Source organism: Urtica dioica, chromosome 1, assembly GCF_054948205.1.
Source record: "Urtica dioica subsp. dioica isolate 48M chromosome 1, U.dioica_male_clone48M_v1_H2, whole genome shotgun sequence".
Taxonomy (NCBI): Eukaryota; Viridiplantae; Streptophyta; class Magnoliopsida; order Rosales; family Urticaceae; genus Urtica; species Urtica dioica.
This window is the reverse complement of record NC_142756.1, coordinates 54,806,093-54,831,951: the sequence shown is the minus strand read 5'-3', so window position 1 is coordinate 54,831,951 and position 25,859 is coordinate 54,806,093. Positions and strand designations below refer to the sequence as shown.

Genomic DNA, 25,859 nt, shown 5'->3' with positions numbered 1-25,859 from the left:
CAAACTAGAGGAAAATATTCAGTCAACAATCATTGTAAGAGTATATTTTTTAACTACAAGTATTTTTTGCAATTAGATAATCATCTACCTCATTTTAATGATTTAACCGAAGTTTTATTTTATTATAGAAATAGCTAGTCAGTGCGACGAGAATGACTCCTCGCGCATTTATCCAAAAACACATTTGAGGCGCTGTTCCTAACGAATGAGATGGCGCTTACCTCTGGGAGGTTTGCGCAAAAGCCTTTTCGCGCGCGTGCGTCGAGTCTTGTCGTGCACTCCATGCCATGTGCCCAAGGGCTCCTCCACAACCCTCCTAAGCAATATAAATACCTCATCCTCACACACTTTTTACTCAACTCTAGAGTTCTGTGAAACGTTGTTGATGACCCTCCGCACACACTTTCCTCTAATCTAGTGACCAATATCCTAAATATTCACTACGAATATTGGCCCCCTACCTCAAACATAATAATTAGACTAATGTTGAGCATCAGAGCGTGTGCCAGAGACATTGGCTCTGCTTCCCTCTAAAGTTATTTTTTCATCTTCTTACTCTCAAGTCTTCGTAATGAACGAAGAACGTTCTTGAGCTATAGAAGAGCGAAACTTGTGAATTTCAAGTATCCCTCACTTGGCTTTTGGTGCGACCACTTGGTACGGAATCGGGTCAAACTGCCCGAAGCTTAAAATAAATGTTCAATTTTCAACGACAACATTTTGGCACTAGAAGGAGGAGACTTCCCGACTCAAACAGCCCGAAATCTTTTCAAACCCTCTTCTTCTTTTCCTTGAATACTTAATTTTCTCAGACTTCAGAAAAGATGAGCAATCAATATCCCGCACGTTCGGAACTCCGATAACTCCTCTCAGGGTTCAAAATATTTCTTTCACTTGGTTCGCTCCAAGTGCATGGCAATGAAGTCGCTAAACGAAGAGAGCTCGGTTCGCTTGCCATATCTGTCTCCAAATAATCGAGACTCTCGTATAAGGGAGATATGGGAGGATATTTGCCGACTAAAGGTGACAAGCGCAAGGTTATGTAGCTGACTGGCTGCAAAACAACCAATGCACAACACAAGACTCCGCAACCGCAAACCGAAAAACCTCAATGTAGAAGGTCGTCGTGACGATCCCGACAACAAAGGCCTTGAAGATTCCAAGGATATTAAGACTTCTCTCATCAAAGATGGGGGACTCCTCACCATGAATGAAGCTAGTCCATGAGAGTTTATGCCTAAAACGAGGAACGTACCTGTCGGTTCCCAAGAAGGAAACTCTTGACTCTAGACCGACGACCGAATTGGTCAATGGGAAGATGTTGTGAAAAGTCAGGGTACGCGGAGAGCGAGATGTCCTAAATCAAGCTCGCGATTACATGCTGCGAACCAAGATCTCAAGGATCGCATTACCGCCCAGTGCACTACGCCTAGCAAAGACCTGAGAGAACGGCTAAGTTCTCGACTTAACGCTCATCCTGCGGCTCCTACTAATGGTACTCGTCGAACTGACCAAGGGGCAAACAAAAGTGATAGGTGCGTGTCGTACGTAGAAAACTCCTATCATCCAAACTAAATCCAATCTTGTTCTTGAGTAGTTTTGAGGGTTTTTGTGTGTTTCGAAGGTTTTCAGGTAAAAAATGGGGTTTCTATGATACTCTGGGCAAATCTGTACAAATCGAGGCATTCAGGATAAAAAACGAGTCAAGAACGAAGAAGGAATCAAGAAGACATCCAGACCTCCCGCCGCGACCCTCCTAGTGCGCGCCGCGAGGTATGGAAATCGTCCCGAGCCACCTCCGAGCAGTTTGCGCGTTCCGCGAGGGTGTGGAAGTGTTGACCTCTCGCCGCGACCCCCATACCGCGCGCCGCAAGGTTGAAGAACTCTAACGTCGAAAACCCCCGAGCGTCAAGCGCGGAACGCGACCTCCAGTGAAGATCTACCTCACGCCGCGACCCCCAGACCGCGCGCCGCAAGGTGCGCGAAACCAAAAGAGGAAACGCATTTTCTGGAGCAATCTGAGTCGTCGGATCAAGTTTTGTTACCGAGTCCAAAAATTAGAGGAAACACCCTAATTTCGACCTAAGCCTATAAATACACTTCTCGACCTCTTGTTTAGGACTTTTTGGCACTTTTTCACTGTTTTCACTTAGTGTTTGGGAGAGATAGAGAAAAAGAGGAGAACCGTTCTTCATCAATTCGCGCCAATTACAATTTTATTCTTCTCCTTTACTCTTGAACTCCCGTATTTTAATTTTCAATTTAGTTTTCAATTATGGGTTCTTCTTCTTCCTATTCTTTTATTTTATTTTTGTTTTCTCGCTACGCCATGAACTAAGTCCATTAAGGACTATGGCGTAGCGGGTTTAGGATTCGGTTATGGATATGATTTAATATATTGAAGTTCAATTTTCATTCTCTACTACTTTGCTTAATTCAAATCCCTTTTTAATGCTTGATCGAGATTAGCTACCTTGTTCATGATTTTATACTTCAACTTGATGCTTGAGAAAGATTAGGTTGTTAGTGTTTTGGTTTGAATTACTATGATGCATGCCTAGGCTAGAGATAGTTAGGTTGCCATAGAATCGTGTGAATGCTCTTGATATTAATGCATGTTGTTGTTAGGGATTGAGATCGAGAGAAGATTTTCCTAACTTTGACATAGGTTGTTAGATGCTCGAGAGAGGTTTAGCAATATTATTCTGTGAGTATGGTTAGCAAAGAGTAGTGAGTTGATTATTGATTGTGCGTCAAATTCGTGTATCCAAACCGTTGAATAAACCCGTGAAGCCTTGGTCCTTAGCCTCTCTTTCTGCTTACAACTTTTATTTGATTATTTTGTTATTTAATTATTTTGAAACTTGTCAATAATTTGTGACATCTTTCCATCTTTCATTTTAGTTCAATTCGTGCAAGTCGATTTGTATGTTAATTAAGCTTGTTCCTCGTGGGATCGACACTCCTACTTAATTCACTATATTACTTGAGCAACACGTGCACTTGCGCGCGTAAAAATCGCAACAAGTTTTTGGCGCCGTTGACAGGGATTGAACCCGGGTCACCCGCGTGACAGGCGGGAATACTTACCACTATACTACAACGACAAGTCTTCACGCGACATGACACTCCCTGAGCAATCATAAGTGATGGAGGCTCGCATTTTTGCAATCGCCAATTCACCGCGCTCCTCGCAAAGTATAGCGTCATGCACCGGAAAACCCTCGCTTACCACCCGGAAGCCAATGGACAAGCCGAGGTTTCAAACCATGAAATCAAGAAAATTCTGGAAAAGACGGTGGGAAGCTCTCTCAAAGATTGGGCCCAAAAGCTCGATGATGCATTATGGGCGTACCGAACGGGTTTCAAATCGCCGCTTGGAATGTCCCCGTATCGGCTTGTCTACGGCAAAGCTTGTCATCTCCCGGTGGAACTCGAGCACAAGGCACTATGGGCGATGAAAATTCTGAATTTTGACCACAAAGCCGCGGGAAAGCAAAGGCTCTTTCAACTCAACGAGCTTGATGAACTCCGACGAGAAGCGTACGAGAACGCAATGATCTACAAAGAGAAGACAAAGGCATGGCATGACAAGCACATCAAGCCCAAAGAGATCCAACCGGGACAACAAGTTCTACTCTACAATTCCCGGTTGAGACTCTTCCCCGAGAAGCTCAAGTTGCGATGGTCCGGGCCATTTAAAGTCACGCAAGCCTTTCCGTCGGGAACATTCGAGATTGAGAGCGCTAGCGGAGAAAGATTCAAGGTGAACGGGCAGCGAGTCAAACCTTATGTGGGAGCGGTTTTCGAGAGCGAGAAAGTGGTGGCCTACCTCGACCTCGTCTAGCAGTAAAAAGTGGTAACCCGTCAAGCTATTGACGTTAACTAAAGCGCTTCGCGGGAGGCAACCCGTGCTTTCTTTCGTTGCAATTTTATTTTATTTTATTTATTTATTTTGGCCTGTCTCTATTTTCCCCCTTAAGTATGTTTTCTTTTAATTTTACAAAAAGAAGGGGCGCTACCACGCGCCGTGAGGTACTCATCACGCGGCGCGAGGTAGCGAGTGTTTGAAGAAGTCGCCCCCGAGCAACATGCGCATTCCGCGTGGTTTTTAAATCCGCTACCTCGCGGTGCGACCCGGGTACCTCGCGCCGTGAGGTCCCGTTAAGTTTGAAATAAAACGGGCAATTTACACATTTTTTTTCAATTCAAACTCTTTCTTCTCAAACCCTCTCCGACATTTTCACGAACCAAACTCATTTTTTCGATTTTTCTTCCAACAAAACTCTTGAAAATCACACATTCACTTCGTTGTTCATCACATTGGTTGGATTTCATCTTCAAATCTTGACTTAGCCTTGTGTGTTCTTCATTCTCACCTCAAGACAAACAAGGTAAAAATTCTTGACCCTCAATTTCGTTGATGAATTGTTGTTATACTCGTGAGTACATGTCGTGGAATGTGTTTTGTTGCCTTGGGTCGAGCCAATTTATGCCTGATTTGTTGATATTAGTGTTCGTTTGGCTCGCCTGCCACGTGTCCATTGAAATGTCTAAACGAAATTTCACTTGAAATTGTGATGACTTGGGGGTTTAAATTGATGAATAACAATGAAGGATAGAGTTTTAGATTCAAGTTTGGGGGAATGGGTCATTATAAAGACATGCTATGAGTGAAATTCGGTATGCTAATTTTGGGAATACTTGTCTCGTAGATGCATCGAGCCGCCTCATCGTCGCGACCCAAGCGTGTCCGACGCTCCCTCCCAGCATTGCCACGCCCTCCCACGCTCATCGACGGCGCCGGTGAAATATGAGACAAAATTTGCCTAGTAAATTTGCTACCCGAGAAGGCGCTCTGACCCGACTACCGGTGCGGAAACATAGAGCACCAAATTGCGAGCCGACATTGGAAGAAACTCGCCGACATCGAGGTGAGAGCGGCACCAAAGCTCGTTCGGGAGTTCTACTCGAACCTCTCCGTCACCATCGACAACTTCGTTCGTGTGAGGAACGTGATTGTCAACATCTCGTCGGTGCGTGTCGTACGTAGAAAACTCCTATCATCCAAACTAAATCCGATCTTGTTCTTTAGTAGTTTTGAGGGTTTTCGTGTGTTTCGAAGGTTTTCAGGTCAAAAATGGGGTTTCTATGATACTCTGGGCAAATCTGTACAAATCGAGGCATTCAGGATAAAAAACGAGTCAAGAACAAAGAAGGAGTCAAGAAGACATCCAGACCTCCCGCCGCGACCCTCCTAGCGCGCGCCGCGAGGTATGGAAATCGTCCTGAGCCATCTCCGAGAAGTTTGCGCGTTCCGCGAGGGTGTGGAAGTGTTGACCTCTCGCCGCGACCCCCATACCGCGCGCCGCAAGGTTGAAGAACTCTAACGTCGAAAACCCCCGAGCGTCAAGCGCGGAACGCGACCTCCCAAGAAGATCTACATCGCGCCGCGACCCCCAGACCGCGCGCCGCAAGGTGCGCGAAACCAAAAGAGGAAACGCGTTTTCTAGAGCAATCTGAGCCATCGGATCAAGTTTTTTACCCAGTCTACTCCGAAAATTAGAGGAAACACCCTAATTTCGACCTAAGCCTATAAATACACTTCTCAACCTCTTGTTTAGGACTTTTTAGCACTTTTTTTTATTGTTTTCACTTAGTGTTTGGGAGAGATAGAGAAAAAGAGGAGAACCGTTCTTCATCAATTCGTGCCAATTACAGTTTTATTCTTCTCCTTTACTCTTGAACTCCCATATTTTAATTTTCAATTTAGTTTTCTATTATGGGTTCTTCTTCTTCCTATTCTTTTATTTTATTTTTGTTTTCTCGCTACGCCATGAACTAATTCCATTAAGGACTATGGTGTAGCGGGTTTAGGATTCGGTTATGGATATGTTCAATATATTGAAGTTCAATTTTCATTCTCTACTACTTTGCTTAATTCAAATCCCTTTTTAATGCTTGATCGAGATTAGCTACCTTGTTCATGATTTTATACTTCAACTTGATGCTTGAGAAAGATTAGGTTGTTAGTGTTTTGGTTGGAATTACTATGATGTATGCCTAGGCTAGAGATAGTTAGGTTGCCATAGAATCGTGTGAATGCTCTTGATATTGATGCATGTTGTTGTTAGGGATTGAGATCGAGAGAAGATTTTCCTAACTTTGACATAGGTTGTTAGATGCTCGAGAGAGATTTAGCAATATTATTCTGTGAGTATGGTTAGCAAAGATTAGTGAGTTGATTATTGATTGTGCGTCAAATTCGTGTATCCAAACCGTTGAATAAACCCGTGAAGCCTTTGTCCTTAGCCTCTCTTTCTGCTTACAACTTTTATTTGATTATTTTGTTATTTAATTGTTTTAAAACTTGTCAATAATTTGTGACATCTTTCCATCTTTCCTTTTAGTTTAATTCGTGCTAGTTGATTTGTTTGTTAATTAAGCTTGTTCCTCGTGGGATCGACACTCATACTTAATTCACTATATTACTTGAGCGACGCGTGCACTTGCGCACGTAAAAATTGCAACAAAAAGATGGTAAGTTACTCCTCCCGAGAAAAGGGTTACTCTGACTACCGGTCTCGATATCGTCTCTATCATATATATCCTTTGAAACGAAGTCCGTGACCTTCGAGAATAGGATGTAGGTGGCCATGGAGCCTATGGGCTCGTGGAGGAAAATTCCACGCCTTTCACAGCTCAAATGTTGGGCGAGATCTGTACGGGAAACTTAAAACTCACGAACCTCGCACCTTACGATGGGAAAGTGAATCCGCCTTTCACATCTAAAACTATGAGACCTGGATTACGATGTAAGGTGTTACCCTTGGGGCCATGTGCCAAGTTTTTTTTTTCTTCTAACAATCGTCGGACCCGGCTTCGTGTGGTTTCGAAGCTTGAAACCAGGTAGGATCCAAGAGTTCAAATACCTGAAGGACAAGTTACTGGCATGCTTCGCTACGTTAATGGTCCAAACGAAGATCAAGATGTACTTGTGGTCCACCATGCAAGAGATTGGTGAATCTCTTAGAAGATATCAGTCAACAATCGAATAATTTTGATCGATTCGATATGGTGACGCAATAGACGTGATCATTCAGGACTTGCGCACTAGCGACTTTTTAAAGTCCATTGTCGGTAGTGTCTCTTCTGTTGATACTTAATAATATATGAACACTTAAATTTTAGCGTTGTTCAATACATGGCTGAACACGGTGACCGCACTAAAGTCCAAAATGGTACGAGTCTTCGCTCTAAGCTATGTATGTAGTTCCAGAGATGATAGCATATTCCTATGAATATAGAACACTTGAGCTATAGGGGCGTAGAGACGGTGCCTCTGATGCGCTCTTCAACGCTCAATATTAGTGTGATCGGTTTGGGGGCGTAAGAAATCTGGAGAGAACAACCTAAAAAAAGACGTTAGTTTGGCAGAGTTTTGAGTGTGTAGAAATTTGTTACCTCCCCCCTCACGAATATGAGGTATATATAAGCATCGCGGGATTCAGGGAGACCAATTTTCCTTGCCTTGGGCGGCAAAGATATGGCCTGGCCAGCCATGTGTCAAAGGACCAGCCAGGGGAGGGCCAGCCTTTCTAGGTGGCCGGCCAAGTTAGGCTGGCTAGCAATGTAACGAGGCCAGCCAGGTGGTAGCAGGCTGGTCTTTTCTGTTGACCGGCCGGTAACGTCAAAGAGATGTCCAAAGGGAAGAAATTGGCCGATCACCGGGTCAAAGGACCGACAGACATGTCCGGGCTGCCCTTGTGCCTGAGAGGCCAGTCAATAGGTTAAGAGACTGATATACGTGATCGAGATTATGTCTCAAAGGGAACTTGTCGGTGGTTTTTGGCAACACCGAGAGTCAGAAGGCAGACCGGTATCAAGGGTGACACCGTGGCAAGGAGGATCGGATGGTGCTAGGTAGACAACAAGGGCAAAGGACCGACCGGTGTCAAGTTGACAATGGGGGCAGAAGATCGACCGGTGTGAAGTTGACATCAAGTTCGGATGACTGGTAGAGGCAAAAGGGGCCGGCCAAGGTGAGACCGGCCACTGGAAGGGATAGGTCATGGTAAGGGAGGCTGGGCAAGGCTTGACCAATCATGGCAAGGGACACCGGGCAAAGCGTGACCGATTGTGGCAAGGTGATTGACTAAGTAAGCGAGGCCGGCCAAGGCTTAACCGATCGTGACAAGGTGTGTTGTCAATGGTGCACACAAGAAGAGTAGTAGTGTCTATTTATGTACATTTGATGTAATATAATCTCACGAAGACTCTTGCTTGTAATTGCTTATTTATTAATAAAAGTTAAAATGTTCATTCATTCTTCCTTGTCCGTTTGAAGCTTTATGATAAAACCTTAGTCTTTAATCCATAAACAAACCTAACAACTTGGGACGAGATAAATGTAGATTTGCTTGAACAAACTCGTCGTAGTTTGCTTAAAAAGATATATTCGCAATCTAAGGGTCAAACGACTATTGACCTCAGTACGATTGTTAGGAGAATCTATGATGTTTGGTTATGGGACATTGAGAGTTGGAGACTCTATAGTTCTTCTAGGTATCTTCTGAAGGTAATGAATTGACCAGTGCACTTCTAGAGACAAGATAAGAACAAACCATTTAACCTCTTATGTCTCGAAGTCACTACGTATGAATTGCATCATGCTTACCTTAATCCTGAAATGAGACATGCCATTTCACAGCTTACGTATTCTCATTTGAGAAAGTTAGAGTTCGGACTCACGATGTGATTCTGAACATGACCTATTGGTAAAGTACTAAGTTGTGAAGATGTCAAGAGTAACTTTGTGAAGTTCTCATAGATATGGAATTCATGTACAAGATTGCTAAAATGCAATGTATATCACATCATGCTTTGTTCATTGGAATGTGAATAAATGAACTGGCCAGTGTCCAAATTGAGTCTTGACTCTTTTGGATGAAACAATGTGACTTGTTAGCTCCTCGTCAATACATTATTTCTAACTTATTCACAAGCGACAAAGGAGTTGAGGAAATAAAAGCTAGAAGGGTAAAATGGTAATTTTGTAAATCCTGACTAGTTGATGATATTCATGAAGGGTAAACATAGATAATATTCAGTAGATCCACTCATTACAATTAGGTTGAATTCTTGAGTAGAAAATAAATTCATTTGAACCGAGAGATTTTTCAGTGTCAACTCTTTAGTGGACTCAGTTGACATTAAGTTAAAAAATTGGAAAAGGTTTGTGAACTTTTGAGTCCAAGTTTTTAGCTCAAGCTTTGTTTATTTGGATCCATGAGGTCACTGTCACAAATCATATCGAGTAGAAATAGTTAAACTAGAAGCTAAGTCAAAACAAGAACAAGATAAGTTTTACGAAAATTGTCAAAAGGGTAATTTTGTCTTTTTGGACATAGGATGAAATGAATGTCAATAAATTTTTTGACAATGCCATATGATGACATATTGATACTCAGCCATGATGAGTTCGCTGGGCCTCGTGGATTAATTTCATTTCATAGAATTTTACCTGAAAATTCTTAATGGACTTTTCTTTTGTTGTCATGAATAAGTAAAGAAAAATCTAGAAAGCCTTTCTAGAAGACTTTTTGGCCATCCAACCCAAGGGAAAGAGAGACAAAATTCGTGCAACCCATAGTGTGAAAGAGAGTTTATTTTTTGCATTAATGTATGAAGATACTTGCCAAAAGAAAAAGAGGAAACAAATTTCCTCTATGAGGAAAGAGGGAAATCGGCCAAGCAAGAGCAAAAGAGGAAACAAATCCAAGCCTTCTAGAAGCTCCATTGGTCGCCCAAATGAGGAAGAGAAAGAGGCAATTTTGCTCATTAATATGTGATATTCTATAGAAGAGGAAACTACCTTGTTGAAGGTAAAGCCTCTCCTATAAGTAGAGCCCTCATTCTTCTCATTTCATTCATCCTAAGTTTTAGAGATTGAGATCTTCTCTCTCTAGCTTGGCCGCCCCCCCTCTCTCTCTCTCTCTAACTTTTCTTTCGTTTTTGTTTTGGCACCTATGTCCTCATTTGACCTAGTAATTTTAGCTCTTCGACTTTGAGACTTGTTCTCGAGTCGTCGTGTTTAAAAGTGCCCACTCACTAATTCCTTTTCTCTCGAGTGATTTTAGTGATAGAAACTTTCGTGGTTGCTCGAGTTGCCGAGGAAAGAAGAGAGACGTTCAGCGATGGGAGACGAACGTTTTCAACCTTCCGAAGGCTCATCAACGTTCAAGCTTCTCAAAGGTTAGTAAATTCTTTAATGCTCATAATAGTTTTTCTTTACATGTACTTGCTCTTTATCTAGGTTAGTAAAATCATTTTACTCGTTTTAAAAGAATTTTTTTTAATTCCGCCGCTTGCTCGAAGCGTTAAACTTTTTCTTAACCCTAGATCAATTCCAACAAGGTGAACGGCCAAGCAAGGAAGGCCGGCCATGACTTGAAAAATCTGGGAAAGGTGACTAGCAAAGCAAGGGAGGTTGGCCAAGGTAAGGTCGACCATGGCACCACTCCCATGGCAATGCTGCCACGTCACTGCCGCCATTGCACGTTGTTGCATTTGTGCATTAATCGTCATGACTCCGGGCTCTCTTTATGGTCTTAGCTTGGTAGAGCATCTCTGATATTTCTTGCTCTTCAGTTTCTCCAAATTTGTGAGCCTTTACACATCGCTCGTAGGATATGCATCTTGTTTTACAGGAATCGAGAGTGGGGCGTAACATTAACCCTTCAATTTTATTGATCGGTGTAGATCGAGTGATAAATTTATTAGCAACTATTATTCTCCAGTGCTTGTTCAACGTGCGTCCCTCGTCTTTTGATTTTCCACCAATTTTTTCATTGCTTGTCTAGAAAATCCGTGCATGTGCATCTTTTTTTTTCGATTACCTAGGGTTGCCTGAACAAGAAAGGGAAAAAATGTAAATTCTCTTTCCTGTTGGACGTGCGTGATAGAGGGGGAGAGAAACAGTAGTTTCTCTTTTCCCCATTTTATCTCCCTATTTAATTTGGTCTCTCTCGATTTTGTATTCATTCGCGCGGCCAATTCACTTTATCTCTCTTCTGCACATTTTTCTTCTTCATTTTCTATCTTTTCTCCATGTTTTTATTCTTCTTTTTCTCTCTCCCACGTGCGTGGGGCCACACATTTTTTTTTGTTGATTCTCCTTAGTTAGGAGTTTGATTTCTCAATTATAAATTGTTATGACCTCGTTTTGGTTCCGATAAAACAAGACGCACGTCCTACAAGTGACGTGGAACGGCTCACGATTATAAAGAAGTTGAAGTGCGTGAAATATCGCAAGCGCTCCTTAGAACTTTAGATCTTAAGAAGAGCGCAAAGACAAGACACCAAGACATGGATGCAACAGTGTACGCCGCTATGGAGGTTCCGCATCGGCACTGCCACTAGAGTAGTGCCATGGTCGGTTCCTTGCCTTAGCCGGCTAGGCCTTGGCCGCCTTCTCCTTCCTTTGTGCTCCCTTGCCATGATCGACCAGGTCTTGGGCGGCCTCTCCGTACGTGGTTGGTCCCTTGACATGGCTGGCCACGCCTTGGTCGGCCTCTCTCTGCTTGGCTGGTCCCTTAACATGGCAGACCAAACCTTGACCGGCCTTTCTACGCTTGCTCGGTCCCTTGACATGGTTGGCCTTGCTTTTGCTGGCCTCCCTTGCCTTAGCAATTCTCTACCGGGTGCCACCTTGACACCAAGTGGCCCTCTGAACCCGGTGTCACTTTGACACGGCCCGGTCCTTTGACCCTGGTGTCAACTTGACATCCGCCGACCCTCTGACCGTAGGTAATGCGCAAATACCAAAAGTTCCCCTTCGAGACATAAGCTGGGTCACGCTTGTCGGTCACCTGACCAGATGATCGGCCTCTTAGACAAAAAGGCAGTCCACTCGAGACATAAGCTAGGTCACGCCGGTCCTTTGATCCAGTGGTCGGCCATTCTTCTGACAAGACCTGCCCTCCACCACCTGGCCGGCCTCTGCATATGGCTAGCCTAACTCCAATTTTCCCGGCCTCCTGACATTGCCGGTCTCCTTGCATGGTCGGCTCTCCCCTGCCCGACCCTTTGACACATGGCCACCCATGCCATGTCTTTGCCGCCTAAGGAAAAGACAAGGAGTGTCCTTGACTCCCCATACACCTATATATACACCTGTCTCCACGAGGGGGGAGGTATCAAATTTCTACACACCCCGAGCTCTCCTTAAATCATGTCTCACTGAGTCTATCTCTTGAGCTTTCATAAGAACCCAATGTAATCACACTAATATTGAGTGTCGGATTGAGCGCCGGAGGCACTGCTTCCGCGCCCCAATAGATCAAGTGTTCTCCTTTTCTTAGGAACACTCAAGCATCACTCGAGCAAATACATAACTAAGAGGAAAAAACCTTAACATAGAGCTTGGAGTTGAACCACTATGGCTTTAAATGGTGACCCATTTGTTAGATTAACATTTTGGCGCTAGAAAGAGGAGATCCCGAGTAATGACCAAAAATTCCCACAACATAATTTCTTTCATCTCAATCAATAAACGACATTTACTCCAACAGTTCAACCGAGCGCTTCTGGAGCTGCCAACAACCAAAATCCTCAAGCAGCGAGCCCGCGGTACAACCTGCGCTTTTGAGAGAAAAGGGATGCAAATTGTTGGAATTGATCTGGGGTTAAGAAAAGATTTAACGCTTTGAGCAAGCGGCGGAATTTAAAATTTTTCTTGAAAACAAGTAAAAACGATTTTACTAACCTAGACAAAGAGCAAGTACATATAAATTAAAACTATAAATGAGAATTACATATTTACTAACCTTTGAGAAGGTTGAACGTTGAGAAGCCTTAGGAAGGTTGAAACGTTCGTCTCTCCTCGCAACACGTCTCTCTTCTTTCCTCGGGAACTCAAGCAACCACGAAAGTTTCTATCACTAGAATCACTCGAGAAAGAAAGGAATTAGTGTGTGGAAACTTTTAAACACAACGACTCAAGAACAAGTCACAAAGTTGAAGAGATAAAACACTAGGTCAAATGTGGACCTAGGTGCCAAAACAAAAACGAAAAGAAATTAGAGAGAGAGAAAGAGGAGTGGGCGGCCAAGTCTAGAGAGAGAAGCTCTCAATCTCTAAAACTTTTTAATGAATAAAATGAGAGGAATGAGGGCTCTATTTGTAGGAGATGTTTTACCTTCATAAAGGTAGTTTCCTATTCTATAGAATATCACATATTCATGAGCAAATATTCCTTGTTTCCTTCTCTCATTTGGACGTGCAAGGTAAGTCTTCTAGAAGAAAAATTGTTTCCTCCTTTGCTTGCCTTCTCCTTACCTTAGCATTGTGGTTTGCTTCCTCATAGAGGAAATTTTTTCCTCTTTTTCTTTTGGCAAGTATCTTCATGAATTAATGCACAAAATAAACTCTCTTTCACACTATGGTTTGGGCGGCCAAGAAGGCATTCTAGAAGCTGTTTCTAGATTTTTCTTCACTTGTTCATGACAACATAAGAAAATCCCATTAAGAATTTTCAAAAATTCTATGAAATGAAATTAATCCACAAGGCCCAATAAACTTGTTATGGCCGAGTGATTATATGTCATCATATGACAATGTCAAAAAATGTATTGATATTTGTTGTCGCTATTTTTCGGACAACGATTTAGGAGTCAAGGGCAGTTAGACCCAAGGCCGGACCAAGTGGCCTCGCCTTGACTCGAGCGTGTCGGACTTGGTATCCCAAGTCTTCCCTTAGCTGTCAATGGTGTTTGAGCTCGCCGGCGTACCTGAAAAAGATAGGAGAACCGTGAGCTAAGAAGGGAAAACAGAGGGGGTGCCTCTGTTTACCTCTCCGACGCTCAACATTAGTGGGATTGAGGTGGATTATAGAGGTTTAGAGGTGGTGAGAAGCCAAAGGTGAGCGAAACGAGCGAAGTATGAGTTCGGCAGCGTTTCGGGACTCAAAGTTGGATTACCTGGACTAGGGGAGCGGCCCCTGTATTTATAGGCGGCCAAGAGGTGGTTTGAAGACCCCTTGGCCGAGGGACGGCTCAGAGTCGGCCATAGAGGAAGGCCGGCTCTGAGGAAGGCCGGCTCTGAGGAAGGCCGGCTCTGAGCAAGGCCGGCTCTGAGCAAGGCCGGCTCTAAGGAAGGCCGGCTCTGAGGAAGGCCGGCTCTGAGCAAGGCCGGCTCTAAGCAAGGCCGGCTCTGAGGAAGGCCGGCTCTAAGGAAGGCCGGCTCTGAGCAAGGCCGGCTCCGAGGAAGGCCGGCTCTGAGCAAGGCCGGCTCCGAGGAAGGCCGGCTCTGAGCAAGGCCGGCTCTGAGCAAGGCCGGCTTTGAGCAAGGCCGGCTCTGAGGAAGGCCGGCTCTGAGCAAGGCCGGCTCTGAGCCGGCCATTGGCCAGGCGCCGGCTCTGGGCCGGTCATTGGCCGGGCGGCCGCCGGCCGGGAGTTGACCGGTCGGGCCGTGGCCGGCTGGGAGTCGACCGGACAGGACTTTGCCGGCCGGGAGCTGCTGTGCGGTCCTTCTCCGGCCGGTCGGGATTCATTACGACGGTCCCGCTTATCGTGGCGTGTTTAGACTCTTTTGCCCCTGTCGGTCGTTGACGGGCCGACAACATTAGCCCCCCGAGTTTCTGGTCGAGCGTAGGTCGAGTGGAAACTCAAGAATCACGTCGACATGTGGACTTCAGAAGACCACTCTCGAGTTTTTGAGTACATCGTAGAGCTACTTCGGCGCATTGCGAGGGGGTGACTTTTGTGCGTCGTAGAGGCGGCTTTCGTGCGTCGCGAGGGACGGCTTTTGTCAGTGCGCGTCTTATTTTCTCGACCTACCAGTGAAGGCATAATCGATTTGCGCGGCTCGGGCCTCGGGGGGCCTCGGTGTCACGTCTGTGTGACCGGGTTTTCCGTGGACGCTGGCTAGACCAGATACGTCCCGCGGACGCAAGCCTTTGAAACCCATTTGTGACTCGCTGCCTTTCGGCTCACGAGCTGGGCGGCGAGCGCGGTGCCATATTTGCGTGGCCGGGTTTCCCGTGGACGCTGGCTAGACCAGATACGCCCAGCGGATGCAAGCCTTTGAACCCATCGTTTTCCTTTCGGCTCACGAGCTGGGCGGCGAGCGCGATGCCACATTTGCATGGCTGGGTTTCCCGTGGACGCTGGCTAGCCAGGTACGCCCTGGCGGACGCAAGCCTTTGAAACCCATTCGTAACTCGTTGCCTATCGGCCCACGAGCTGGGCGGCGAGCGCGATGCCACATTCGTGTGACCAGGTTTCCCGTGGACGCTGGCTAGACCAGATACGCCCTGGCGGACGCAAGCCTTTGAAACCCATTTGTAACTCATTGCCTATCGGCCCACGAGCTGGGCGGCGAGCGCGATGCCACATTCGTGTGACCAGGTTTCCCGTGGACGCTGGCTAGACCAGATACGCCCAGTGGACGCAAGCCTTTGAAACCCATTTGTAACTCGTTGCCTATCGGCCCACGAGCTGGGCGGCGAGCGCGATGCCACATTCGTGTAACCAGGTTTCCCGTGGACGCTGGCTAGACCAGATACGCCCAGTGGACGCAAGCCTTTGAAACCCATTTGTAACTCGTTGCCTATCGGCCCACGAGCTGGGCGGCGAGCGCGATGCCACATTCGTGTGACCAGGTTTCCCGTGGACGCTGGCTAGACCAGATACTCCCTGGCGGACGCAAGCCTTTGAAACCCATTTGTAACTCGTTGCCTATCGGCCCACGAGCTGGGCGGCGAGCGCGATGTCACATTCGTGTGACCAGGTTTCCTGTGGACGCTGGCTAGACCAGATACGCCCTGACGGACGCAATCCTTTGAAACATATTTGTAACTCGTTGCCTTTCGGCTCACGAGCTGGGCGGCGAGCGCTGTGCCACATTTGTGTGACCAGGTTTCCCGTGGACGCTGGATAGACCAGATACGCCATGCGGACGCAAGCCTTGAACCCATCGTCGCCTTTCGGCTCACGAGCTGGGCGACGAGCGCAGACTCGAGACTCAACTCGAGGACTCATGTAGAGCCTGCACGAGGAGTAGTTAGTTGACTTGTGGACTCAGGGCTCAACTCGAGGGCTCATGTAGAGCCTGCACGAGGAGTGGTTAGTTGGCTTGTGGACTCGGGACTCAACTCGAGGAATGAACTCATCTCGAGGAGACATGTGAGGAGTCGGCACGAGGAGTATCTGTCGACTCGTGGACTCGGGACTCAACTCGAGGGCTCATGTAGGGCCTGCATGAGGAGTTACGTGGAGAGTCAGCACGAGGAGTATCGGTCAACTCGTGGACTCGAACTCGACTCGAGGACTCATGTAGAGCCTGCACGAGGAGTTTCGTGAAGAGTCGGCACGAGGAGTATCGGTCGACTCGTGAACTCGAACTCGACTCGAGGACTCATGTAGAGCCTGCACGAGGAGTTTCGTGAAGAATCGGCACGAGGAGTATCGGTCGACTCGTGGATTCGAACTCGGCTCGAGGAATGAACTCATCTCGAGGAGATATGTGAAGATTCGGCACGAGGAGTATCGGTCGACTCGTGGACTCTAACCCGACTCGAGGCTTATGTAGAGCCTGCACGAGGAGTTTCGTGAAGAATCGGTGTGAGGAGTATCGGTCGACTCGCGGATTCGAACTCGACTCGAGGAATGAACTCATCTCGAGGAGATAGGTGAACAGTCGGCACGAGGAGTATCGGTCGACTCGTGGACTCTAACTCGACTCGAGGGCTTATGTAGATCCTGCACGAGGAGTTTCGTGAAGAATCGGCACGAGGAGTATCGGTCGACTCGCGGATTCGAACTCGGCTCGAGGAATGAACTCATCTCGAGGAGATAGGTGAAGAGTCGGCACGAGGAGTATCGGTCGACTCGTGGACTCTTACTCGACTCGAGGGCTTATGTAGAGCCTGCACGAGGAGTTTCGTGAAGAATCAGCACGAGGAGTGTCGGTCGACTCGTGGATTCGAACTCGACTCGAGGAATGAACTCATCTCGAGGAGATAGGTGAAGAGTCGGCACGAGGAGTATCGGTCGACTCGTAGACTCTAACTCGACTCGAGGGATGTACTCATCTCGAGGAGTTACGTGAGGAGTCTCTCTTTGGGACCTCCGGCCTAACCATCGACCCCTTGAGACTTTACTATTATTATTATTTATTTTCTGCTTCGAGAGAGTTAGCCCAACACGTTTGGGTGAATTGATGAACCGAATCCAAAGACGTTTGGACGAAGTGATGAAGTCGCTCCAGCTCGACTAGACGAAGTGGCGAGCTCGACTAGACTAAGTGGCGAGCTCGACTGGGCGAAGTGGCGAGCTCAACTAGACGAAGTGACGAGCTTGACCAGGCGAGGTGACGTGCTCGTCCAGGCGAGGTGACGAGCTCGAAATCCCAAAAATTCGTTAGAGTCGGCACGAGGAGTATCAGTCGACTCGTGGACTCGGACTCAACTCGAGGACTCATGTAGAGCCTGCACGAGGAGTTACGTGGAGAGTCGGCACGAGGAGTATCGGTCGACACTCGGAGCTCGACTCAAGGAATGGACTCATCTCGAGGAGTTACGTGAAGAATCGGCACGAGGAGTATCAGTCGACTCGTGGATTCGAACTCGACTCGAGGAATGAACTCATCTCGAGGAGTTACGTGAAGAATCGGCACGAGGAGTATCAGTCGACTCGTGGATTCGAACTCGACTCGAGGAATGAACTCATCTCGAGGAGTTACGTGAAGAATCGGCACGAGGAGTATCAGTCGACTCGTGGATTCGAACTCGACTCGAGGAATGAACTCATCTCGAGGAGTTACGTGAGAAGTCTTTCTTTGGGACCTCCGGCCTAACCATCGGCCCCTTGAGACTTTATTATTACTATTATTATTTTTTTTTTTTAGTTGTTGTTGAATTGTTTTTGATTGAGCATTGATCCCTGTTAGCCCCCCGAGTTTCTTGCGTTTGTGAGACAAAGGCCAAGAAACTCTCGTGTTAGAGGTATACAATAGTGTGCGCTACATTTTTTTTTCATGTGTTAAATAACTCTTTATTGCAATAAGGGGGTCGTTACAGTTTGTCATGGCATTTGGCCTTCTTTGAAAAAAGGAAATTGCATAATTGAAATGAAGCGATTACAAAGTCGAGTGAGTTCGGGCGTGGGTTTAAGGGTCGAAGTCGCGGCAATCATGGCTTGCTAGCAGATGCGACGAATTCCTTGAAGTCCCCACCTCGAATTAGGGAATCAATTCGCTTCTCAAGCTGGTAGCATTCGATCGTCACGTGCCCGTGATCTTGGTGGTATTCGCAGAACTTACTTCGATCTCTCTTCGCGGGGTCCTTTGTGAGTGGAGCGGGTCTTCCTAGCTCATCGCGGCGTAAGCTCAGGATTCGGTCGGGCGTTGGGACGAAGGATTGCTTCGGGGCTAGAGAAGGGTGGTCATTAGGGACTTGACCCTTCCGGCGCCTTTTCCTTCGTGACTTGGGACCAACGGCCGGTATCACAAGCGCGGCCGCGCGCTTCTGGTTGGGTGCTCGATCAATGTTGGGTGGTTGCTGCCCCAAGACGATCGCGGTCTCGCGTCGGGCGTTGAGTTTTTCTCTCATGTCGAACTCGTGATCCTCTCTTTGAGAACTAAGGCGGTCTCTCAAGTCTCCGGAGGCCGTCCCTATTACCCTTGTTAAGGGCACGTCATTCAGGCGACGCCCTTGACGGAGGCCGCGACCATCGACGTTGTCACCTTCACAAGGGTTTTAGACGCGGATGGTGAGCTTGGAGCATCCCTTTCAGGACCTCGAGACTGAGCGTCCTTGGGTATTGCGTGAGCTTTGATGCCTTGACGTGGTCGCTCGAGGGTGTCCCCTCGAGGGCGCGTGCACGTGCTCATCAGAAAGTTGGCGCCTTGACGCGGTCGCCCGAGGGTGTCCCCTTGGAAGCGTGCGCGTGCGCCCACTTTCGTGAACAGCGTGGTCGAGGTTGGTCTCGTGGTTGGCGTTGTCGACGTCGTCGGAGTCGAGGAGGTCGGCGATGAGCGCGCCGGTGACGCCGGGGCGGTCTAGGAGCTCGGCGAGCCTTCGAGCCGTGTCCTCTCGAACTGCGGCCACGGCATCATTCGTCGGGTCTCGGGGCTGGCTCTCATTATCATGAGGTTGCCCTTCGAGACCGTGCGCAGAGCTTTGGAGGCCGTGCCTCGAGCTAGTCGCTCGGGCGCCCACGGAGGTGGCAGGCACATGACTCATCTCTCGAGAGTCATAGGTGTAGTGATAGAGGAATGGAAGGGAGAGCGTCGAGGGCCCCTCCTTCTAGCGCCAAAATGATGTCCCTGTTTTTCAGACAACGATTTAGGAGTCAAGGGCGGTTAGACCCATGGCCGGACCAAGTGGCCTCGCCTTGACTCGAGCGTGTTGGACTTGGTATCCCAAGTCTTCCCTTAGCTGTCAATGGTGTTTGAGCTCGCCGGCATACCTGAAAAAGATAGGAGAACCGTGAGCTAAGAAGGGGAAACAGAGGGGGTGCTTCTGTTTACCTCTCCGACGCTCAACATTAGTGGGATTGAGGTGGATTATAGAGGTTTAGAGGTGGTGAGAAGCCAAAGGTGAGCAAAACGAGCGAAGTATGAGTTCGGCAGCGTTTCGGGACTCAAAGTTGGATTACCTAGACTAGGGGAGCGGCCCCTATATTTATAGGCGGCCAAGAGGTGGTTTGAAGACCCCTTGGCCGAGGGACGGCTCAGAGTCGGCCATAGAGGAAGGCCGGCTCTGAGGAAGGCCGGCTCTGAGCAAGGCTAGCTCTGAGGAAGGCCGGCTCTGAGGAAGGCCGGCTCTGAGCAAGGCCGGCTCTGAGCAAGGCCGGCTCTGAGCAAGGCCGGCTCTGAGCAAGGCCGGCTCTGAGGAAGGCCGGCTCTGAGCAAGGCCGGCTCTGAGCCGGCCATTGGCCGGGCGCCGGCTCTGGGCCGGGCGGCCGCCGGCCGGGAGTTGACCGGTCAGGCCGTGGCCGGCTGGGAGTCGACCGGACGGGACTTTGCCGGCCGGGAGCTGTTGTGCGGTCGTTCTCCGGCTGGTCGGGATTCATTATGACGGTCCCACTTATCGTGGCGTGTTTAGACTCTTTTGCCCCTGTCGGTCGTTTACGGGCCGACAACAATATTCATTTCATCCACTTGTCTCGTTCTTGTTTTGACTTAGTTTCTAGTTTAACTATTCCTACTCGATATGATTTGTGACGGTAACTTCATGGATCCAACTGATCAAAGCTTGAGCTAAAATACTTGGACTCAAAAGTTCACAAACCTTTTCCAAGTTTAGTTTAATGTCAACAGACTCCACTAAAGAGTTGACCTAAATTGTGACGAGTGGATCAACTAAATGTGACGACTGAATCAACTCTCGGTTCAAATGAATTTATTTTCTACTCAAGAATTAACCTAAATTGTGACGAGTGGAACAACTGAATGTTATCTATGTTTACCCTTCATGAATATCATCAGCTAGTCGGGATTTACAAAATTACCATTTTACCCTTCTAGCTGTTATTTCCTCAACTCCTTTGTCGCTTGTGAATAAGTCAGAAACAATGTATTGACGAGGAGCTAACAAGTAATATTGTTTCATCCAAAAGAGTCATGACTCAATTGGGCACTAGCCAGTTCAATTATTCACATTCCAAGGAACAAATCATGAGGTGATATACATTGCATTTCAACAATCTTGTACATGAATTCCATATCAATGAGATCTTCACAAAGTTACTCATGACATCTTCATAACTGAGTACTTCACCAACAGGTCCTGTTCGGAATCACATAGTGAGTCCGAACTCTGACTTTCTCAGATGAGAATACGTAAGCTATGAAATGACATGTCTCATTTCATGATTGAGGTAAGCATGATGCAATTCGTACGTAGTGACTTCGAGACATAAGAAGTTAAATGGTTTGTTCTTATCTTGTCTCTAGAAGTGAAGTGGTCAATTCAGTACCTTCGGAATATACCTAGAAAAACTATAGAATCTCCAACTCTCAATGTCCCATAACCTGACATCATAGATTCTCCTAACAATCGTACTGAGATCAATAGTCCTTTGATCCTTAGATTGCGAATATTTTGTTTTAAGCAAACCATGAAGAGTTTGTTCATGCAAATCTACATTTGTCTCTTCATATGTTATTAGGTTTGTTTATGGACTAAAGACTTAAGGTTTTATCATAAAGCTTCAGACAAGGAAGAATGAATGAACATTTCAACTTTTATTAATAAATAAACAATTACAAGCAAGAGTCTTCTTGAGACTTTATTACATCAAATGTACAAAAGTAAAGACTACAACTCTTTTTGTGGGCACCATTGACAACACAAATGTGCTTCTTCAAGGAAACATGAACATGCACAAGGGTAAGGCTCTCAGGAATACAACAAGGTCGTGGTAGAGGAGTTGGATTAGCAGCTCGCTGGACTCCTCGAGAGATCTGGAGTGGATAGAGCCTTTACTGCTAACCTCATTGGTTACACTGTGCAAAGACCTGGCAAGGCCCAATAGACAAACAACAAAAGCCTTCTAGATAAGCTTAATCCTACCTATGCGGGAGAGTCTGAGCACGAGGAGTGATACTCCGAAGCTGACTCTCAGCCTCTACAGAACAATGAAGGAGCGCGTAACCCCACGAAGAATCATAAAGGTGCCTCTAATTGTTCAAGAAGAAGTGTCGAGAGAGGTACCTTCGGCTTCGAGGGTGTGACGCTCCTGACGCTTAGCCCATGATGGAGCAAATAGTCATAACGCCCAGCCAAGGGCGCACTCAAGAAATGTCAACCGACTTAAGGGATCACTTTTATGGTCAGTGTATAGCTAGAGAAAGAGATCGTAGACAAAGGCTCAGCTCACGGAGAAAAGCACCCTCGGTAAATCTCGTTGACAAAGGGTCCAACGAGAGCAGGCAAATGACTCCCCCTGGGCAGCCCACGGTTCAGCCAAACGGCATGGACGTGGCAGCCATGATGCAGAGTCTCCAAGGCCTCAAGGGCATGGAGATGACTTCGTCACAATTCTCTACATCAGTAGTCGCCCGAGAGTATGGAGAAAACTTCAAGCTACTAGACTTGGCTCCATAAAATGGGAAAGGCGATCTTTCTTTTCACGTATTACAATACGAGACGTGGATGCTCATGCAAAGGCAAAACTCCGCAACGATGTTAAGACTTTTTATCTCACCCTTACTAGAGCTTGCTTTAAGTGGTTCACCAGCTTGAGGCCTGGAAGCATCGACTCCTTCCAAAGTCTCAATAAGCAATTCTTGACCCGCTTTCCCAAATCCCTATTTAAAAAGAAGACCAAGAAGTGCGACAGTGGTGAGTCACTTTGAAAATACCTCACCGGCTTTATTGTCACTTGTTTTCGGACAACTATTTAGAAGCTCCAAACGGTTCAACCCAAGTTCAGACCGAGTAGTCGCGTTGGGGCTTTAGCGTGTCGAACTTGGTGTCCCAAGTCATCCCTTAGCTAAGATCCATCTTCGTGTTTGTCAAAACATCTGAAACAGATAGAAAAACTCGTGAACTACAAAGGGGAAACAGAGGGGGTTGCCTCTATTTACCTCTTTGACGCTCAACATTAGTGTGATTGAGGTGGAGTGTAGATGTGTTTAGAGGTTTGTCACTCGCATTGAGTGAAACGAGTGAGTTAGGATTTCAGCAGCATTTTGGGTACTCAAGCACGAGGAGAAAATTGATTTTTCTTTTGTGGAGGTCCAAGCCTTGTATTTATAAGGCTCGATTGGACCCTTGGAGGGGGTCGGGAGGCCGAGAGGCCTGGTTGACGGCCGAGGGGACTGTTGCTTGAATGGCGGAGAGGCCCACTCGATGGTCGAGAGGCCTGCTTGCCGGGTGGCTGAGTGGCTTGTTGGACAGGCGAGCGGCCTGCTGACCGAATGGTCGAGAGGTCTGCTAGACGGCCTAGGGCCCACTGGCTAGATGGCCGAGCAGCCTGCTGGACGGCCGAGAGGCCTACTGGCCGAATGGTCGAAAGGCCTGCTGCACGGTCAAGGGGCCTGCTGCCCGAATGGCCGAGTGATCCGAGCGCCGAGTGGCTGACTAGTCAAGTGGCCAAGCGCCGAGGTCGAGTGGCTGACTGGCCGAGCACCAAGTGTTCGACTGGCAGGGTAGCCGAATGGCCTACTAACTGGCCGGTTGTGGCCCCGAGTGACCGGTTGGTCCGAGACTTCTTATCGTGATGGTCGGGACGTCTAGCTTGGCGACAGTGCATGTCCAATGATTATTTTAGTCTTGTCGGCTTGAGACAGACGGACAACATTAGCCCCCTGAGTTTGCTTCAGGACAACATTAGAGTCTCGATTTTTGAACCATGGATACGTCGAGGTATCGGGAGTCGTTGCGATCGCGGGTTGAGGAAGGAGAATGCAAAAGATTACGCCCTTGTCCCTTATTTAATTTTATTTCTTTTTAAATATAATTAAATGCGTCATACGTGTCGCACACTAGCCATCGGGTCCCCCACTAGCTTCCCGAACTGTAGTCCCCTTGGAGATGATATAAATTCTCTCTTTTCTTGTTCCCAACTGGATTTGGATGAGTTTTGGGATCAATTTTCTTCTCATACTCCTTCACACCTTCAATTTTCTACTCTGGCGTTCCGTACTTCTACAATACGAGTGATGGCTATCAGCGAAGATGATCTTTTGACCATGAATGCTTGGGTGGACGGAGACAAGGTGCATGCGGCGGCCATGACCGGGGCAGGGGAAGTCATACTCACCGGAGATCCAGGTAAGTACATTCTTCATGACGAGGTGTTGGAATCAGGCAGTGCTCCTCCGATCGACTAGGCCTCACCCAGTGTCACCGGTGGCATGGCTGATCGGGTTCTGCAAGACACTGAGGCGGCCTAGGGTGTCGGCATTAGGTTCATCAGCGCGTGAGCCGACCAGGCCGGGTGGGACACTGGCGTGCGAGGCCGACGCTGCACACGTGAGGGCGACGACATTGCTGCACGCGCGAGCTGGGCACCGGTGTGCGTGGATACGGTTCGGGCGAGGGTGCTGGGGCGTGCTGGTCGACCAGGGCGGTCAGGGCGATGACGCGCGAGGCCGATGCTGTGCACAGGGCCACTGCTGTGCACGAGGTTGGGTGTGTTACTACATACGATGATGAGCTAGGTGGAGGCGTTGCTGCACCCGTCTGGGCTTCGTCAAGCGAGGACCACTTGGCAAGCCGTGTTGCGATTTTTCCATACGCAAGTGCAAGTAGTCGCTCAAGTAGTAAAGTTCATAAGTACGAGTCAATCCCACGAGGAAAATGTTTAATTAAATTGACAAGATTACTAGCACGAATTGAACCTGATGATTTGATAATTGTGATGGTTATTAAAACGAACGAAAAATTAAAAACAAGTAAAAAACGATAGATTACGATAATGAGAAAGCAAGAACTATGGCTTCACAAGTTATTCCTATGGTTTGGATCCGAGAATTAAGCATAAACACACAGTCTTCATGATTCGTTTCTCCACCAGGCATTGGTCATTGCCTCGTGCCTGCTCGTTTAGGAGTTCATGGAACTCTGTGGGTGTCTTAGTTAACATTGTGCCTCTTGCCGTGGTGTTCACTAAAGTTTTCGTGGATGAGAGAAGCCCGTAGTAGAATATCTGAAGTTGGATCGGAAGAGTGACTCCGTGATGTGGGCACTTTCTCAGCATCTCTTTGAAGCGAGCCCATGCTTCGTGTAGAGATTCGCCATCCCATTGTCAGAAGCTATGGATCTCGTTTCGTAGTCGGGCTGTCTTCTCAAACGGGAAGAACTTGGCGAAGAAAACATTGTAGAGGTCTTCCCATGATTCAATGGAGTCGGCGGGTAGCGACTTAAGCCAAGACTTTGCTTGGTCGCGTAGAGAGAAAGGGAATAATTGAAGACAAATGGCATCAGTACTGATATTATGGATATGGAAAGTATCACATAATTCATTGAAGTTTGCGATGTGCTCATTCGGATCTTCATTGGGGGCTCCCGAGAATTGATACTGTTGAACCATGTTAATCATCCCCAATTTGATCTCGAAGCTTCGATTCCCTTCAACCGATGGATTCTTGATCGCCGAGCGATACCCTTGGACCGTGGATTGCACATATTCCATGAGTGGTCGTTCGGGTCCAGGTTTCGCCATCGTTGATTTTGTCTTCTTTACTCGTCGATTCTTTTTGTAGGTTTTCTCGATTTCAGGGTCGATCGGAGGAAGACTCGATTCACCGTCCTTTCGCATGCACCTTCAAAAAATCAAAAGAGAACACAAAAATAGATGAATACAAAAGAAATACAAGAAGTTCAAATAGTAAACTAGTTTGATCTAATCTTAATTAAAACAAAATTTCCCCGGCAACGGCATTAAAAACTAGTTGCGATTTTTCCGTACGCAAGTGCACGTAGTCGCTCAAGTAGTAAAGTTCGTAAGTACGAGCTAGTCGATCCCACGAGGAAAATGTTTACTTAAATTGACAAGATTACTAGCACGAATTGAACCCGATGATTTGATGATTGTGATGGTTATTAAAACAAATGAAAAATTAAAAACAATTAAAAAATGATAGATTATGATAATGAGAAAGCAAGAACTATGGCTTCTCAAGTTATTCCTATGATTTGGATTCGGGAATTAACCACAAAACACACACTCTTATATTTGCTAATCATGCTCATGATAATGGTAATCTAAGATTTATTCTCTCGAACATCTAAGAATCTAAACCTATGCTGGGATATCTTCTCTCGATCTCAACCCCTAAAAACAACGGTTAGCATTAAAAGCAAGAAAGTTCACATGACGCCGAAACAGCCTAGCTATTTCTAGCAT

General features: G+C 47.0%; 1 non-coding gene across 1 annotated transcript; it reads left to right on the top strand.

Moving 5' to 3' along the window:
* Nucleotides 1–24,682: 24,682 nt before the first annotated feature.
* On the top strand, nucleotides 24,683–24,788 carry LOC149408134 (small nucleolar RNA R71). Its single transcript, XR_016301823.1, has one exon. It is a non-coding gene; the product is annotated as a small nucleolar RNA R71 (small nucleolar RNA).
* The last annotated feature ends 1,071 nt before the right edge of the window (nucleotides 24,789–25,859 follow it).